Source organism: Dermacentor albipictus, unplaced genomic scaffold, assembly GCF_038994185.2.
Source record: "Dermacentor albipictus isolate Rhodes 1998 colony unplaced genomic scaffold, USDA_Dalb.pri_finalv2 scaffold_15, whole genome shotgun sequence".
In the NCBI taxonomy this organism is placed as follows: Eukaryota; Metazoa; Arthropoda; class Arachnida; order Ixodida; family Ixodidae; genus Dermacentor; species Dermacentor albipictus.
Genome location: NW_027225569.1, coordinates 5479107 through 5483474, shown reverse-complemented (window position 1 = coordinate 5483474; position 4368 = coordinate 5479107). Strand labels below are relative to the sequence as shown.

Sequence of the window (4368 nt, the reverse complement as noted above, 5' to 3'; positions counted from 1 at the left end):
GAAATTTAACAAAAACATTTATTGGGCATATCAATGCTTCCTTAAATGCAGAAGGAGGTTAAATGAAAGGAAAACACAGTATCAGCCTGGTTACGGATGTGATATCTCCCTTTCATTTAATCTCGCTACTTATCACTGAAGAGAGGCTGTTCTTGAGGTGGAGTGTCGTCATCTTGAAGTAAGTGCATGTGTACCCTGCATGGTAGAAAGGACAGATAATTAACAAAACTTGGCAATCAACCACAGAAATACACGCTGTATCACTTGCTGCAGAACGGTCTGGAGACGTTATAGCTAGTTCTGCGAAAAATTTATGTGGTGTCGGTTCACACAAAGTTGAGGAACCACTGTGTGGCCTTTGGGTGCAGCAGTAACTACAGTAAGCAGAAATTGCTCTTGGCTGAACAAATGTGCAACATGGATCAGCTGTGGCGTGTGTACATGTCGTGAACTACTTCAGCTATATCGGTTTCCACTTGACAAAGGACAGCAGTGTCTGTGGATTGCTAGCGTGAATGAGAAATTCTCACTAATTACTTGAAATGGAAATGAGCGTAGGAGTGTTTGTGTATGGGCAACCCAATGCATCCCAGAGACATCCAAGTGCCAGTCGTTATAGAATATTTGCATCAGCTACGGGCACAGTTCTCATACATTCCAAGCCTACTATGTCATGCATGTGTTGGCCTCCTGAATGATGGCATATATCCCATTCAAGAAATACACCACACCATGTCTGGGGTTTTTTATCATTTACACCCGAGCACTGCTTTCAGAGGGAGGGCACAAGTTGAAAAACAAATGCGTAGAAGCATGACAAACAAGCTTGCATAAAAATAATTTAATAAATAAGCATGGTGGTTGCTATGCCACGTCATTAGAGAGTATTCCTCTTTGTCATGCAATCATAACGAGCGTCGACTGACACACGTCCCATTTTTGGGTGTGGTATTCTTCACTGATTTTGTTGTATCAGTCGGTTGCCATAGGCGAACGAAACAGATAAACAAGCTAAATCCAGTGCACAGCTTGTCGTGTCAATGCATGGTCAAATAAGACGAGCACACTGGTCCTTTGAGTGAATTATGGTGCTCTCCTAGGCGCATGCTGAGGCACCGGCTAGTCAGCGTGCCCGATGTACATTGGACCAAATATGCACGTGATCAAAAGAGTAGCCTACATTAACCCTGAAAGATACGAGACAAATTTTGGGTATTTTTAACTAAGCAAGCCTCCAATGCCTGGGTGCCTTTGTCAATTCACTTGTGGACTGCAATGCACGTATATTTTCAGCAAAAATAAATTAGGCAGCATATGCACAACAGTCATCTTGTATGGTCTCCCTTCCCTCGCTGCGCAAATTTTGTCCTGAAAAGTTACATGAAGTGATTGAATTGAAAATTGAATCGAGAAATGCAAGGAGGCAAGCGAGGCTTGCTTGGTTAAAGGTAGTACCAAATTTGTCCAGTGCGTGTCAGAGGCACTGTGCTGTATTCCTTTCACATGTGGTCAAATGTACATAGCGCAGACTGGCTGGTGCCTAAATATGTACCTGTGAGATCACCATATTTCATTCAAAAGACCAGTATGCTCGTCCGACTTGGCCACACATATCTGCAATGGGGCTTCAGGCCAGATTAGGATTGTTTATCTGTTTTCACCCATGGCTGAAAATTGGCAAGAGAAATCAGTCAGGCGCACCACATAAATAACAATAAGTGTGAGCCAGCCCCCATTATCAATGCATGAAGAAAGGCATCCTTTGTAGATTACAAGGGATAGAAATTAGTCTGTGCCTATTTACTTCTTTTTATGCAGACACCATTTACCATGATTTTATGCCTTTGAATTATAACTTCTGCCATCCCTCTCAAATTAACTGGTGCACAACACAAGTGCACATCCAGTGCTATTTTTGTTAGTCCTTCCAACAACTTAAACAGTCAGTTGTTAGCCAAGGTCATGTTGCATAGTCTCCCTTCTCTCACTGCGTAAATTTTGTCCTGAAATGTTACATGAACTGATTGGTAAATTCAAATGGACACTACAAGTTTCGCCGAGTGGACACAGCTGGTTCTCAGAAATGCACAAAAACAGTGATGGGTATCTGTTGGCATCCTGTAGTGTGTGCAAACTAGCTGTGACATTGCTGCAGTAAACACACTCACAACTGCTACAATGCCTACCAGCATGAATAAGGGCAGTTTGCAAAGAAAAGAATACGAAGAAAGTGAGAGAAAAAATAGAAAGCTTACCAGAAAACACCTCACTACTTAAGTAACTGCGGCACAATGAATACTGGCCTTCCTATTTCATTTCAAGAAATTCTAGTTCATCAAATGTGTATTTGCCAGTGACAGTTATTCTGAGAACAAGACAGACATGATTGTAAATATCAATGTTAAACAATGGTAGGCACACTGCGTGCTTAGACCTGTGACATATATGACACACTACACTTCGAATTCTTACATGGACAAAAACAGCACATGTGTGTATCATAAGCAGAAAGGAAAACAGGGAAATATGGGCTACAGCATAAGAAACAGTTCCAAACAAATAAAACCAAGATAAAAAGAAACATACTGTGTAATAGGCAAAAATAAAATGGACTTGCAGCAAAGCAATTGATGCGAGAAAAATACTAAACGTCAGGACATGCGAAGTGTAGTTTTAACAGAACAAGATAATGTGTGCATAATATCTACAAACACAAATAAGCAGCAAGTGGAATGATGTTGCAGAAATATTTAGCCTATTTAGCAAGATGCATTAAGTAATATGTCGATACACTTATCCACTAAAGATACCGAGATCCTACTTTTGTGAACACGTACACTTAAAGCATACCTGACATATCCATCCAGATTACACGCCGTGTTGCTGCAGCCATGGCCACGGGTTATGTGGACACTGTTGTGGGTCACGGCTTCACCACTACAAAGAGAATTCTGTGTTAACTTATAGCTGTGGCACAGTAAGACTATCACATAGTGAACACATGCAAGGAGCATGTAAAAACAGTCATGAAAACAATGCCTGCACTGGTGCAGGGTGGCAACAGAGCACAAAGTCAAAGTTACTGATGAATGTCACGATAACAGGGACCCCTTCAACAAGGCAAAATTTCACACGCAGGAGCAGCAGCGCATTACATGAATGTTTGTTTACATAACGATTCTAGAGTTTCTTTCATAACTTTAAGTAACTATCCCTTGTAATGTTTACTTACGTCGAAGTTATGGCAACACCCCTTCAAAACAAACCTGTACTAGTAGCACGCTGTGATTGCTTACATTTTTTTTCCCCAATACTGCTCGTAAATCGAAAACCTTGTAAGCAGAGATTATCTACAACGTCGAATCATTTATAAGCGAGGAAACGTCATAGCAGTAAGAATCGGTCAAGAGGTAGATGAGTCGTTATCATGCGACTTCAGCAGAAAAACGGGAGCTCACGCACAAGCGCGCATGATGAACACGATTATTTCTGAACGTAATCTTTCTCATCAGAAGAAAACGCTTATCAAGATTTTCAATTCTGCATTATGGCAATTAATTCGCGCAACTAAACTCTGACACCCAGCAAGCATCGGCATAGGTTTCACTGTTGTCGTGGGAGTTCTCTTTCCTACGTTCGCAAGGCACCCTATGCCCACACGAGAAGCACGCACAACACGTGTGTAGTTAGCATGCACGGTTACTCACCTTTTGAACGGCCCGACGCGGTCGAAAAGCGCCCTCCAAGTTGCCAGTGCTTCGATGCTACTCCCAGCAGACATACCGGTGCATAGTGGACGAGCAGTGGCACGCTAACAACACGCATTATTTCTTCGCGACGTCCACCCAACTTTCCACGACAACCAGAGACAAAGGGAACGCACTCGACAGCATGAACATCGTTGGTCCACATTTCGCTGGCGCGCCACGCACACGGCGAGTTTGCAGCGAGACACAAGCTGTCTGTGGCGCTTATGCGCACGCGAACTAAGTCACATTTGGTTACAGCAAACACAAAAACACACGATCTAACAAGCACATCGTTGCAGCTCGCACACCCGACCGACTCGAAAACAGAGCGACAGACTGATTGGATTGGATTGGATAGGAAACGGGACGGTAGGTGGCGCCACGAACAGGTCGGTTGGGGCCAGCCAATGTCTCGGCTAGCGTCATCTGAGGATTTGTGCGGCTGCCTAATTGCGCATAGCTGTTGCAAGACAAAGAGAACCAAAGATAAGTCTATATTGTAAGCTATAGCTTGGCATAGAAAGAAATTCTATAACGCATTTTCAATTTGAATCGCTTCGGCTATCTGCAGCCAGCAAAAGCATGGCCTTCGAGATCTAAAAATGTTAACCCTATAGAA

The 4368-nt window shown here is 42.9% G+C and overlaps 1 long non-coding RNA gene across 1 annotated transcript; it reads right to left on the bottom strand.

Moving 5' to 3' along the window:
• LOC139051912 (uncharacterized) lies at positions 1 to 4094 on the bottom strand. The gene is made up of 3 exons (XR_011509597.1): positions 3708 to 4094; positions 2851 to 2937; positions 1 to 195 (listed from the first exon to the last, which is right to left on the bottom strand). It is a non-coding gene; the product is annotated as an uncharacterized lncRNA (long non-coding RNA).
• Between the last annotated feature and the right edge of the window lie 274 nt (positions 4095 to 4368).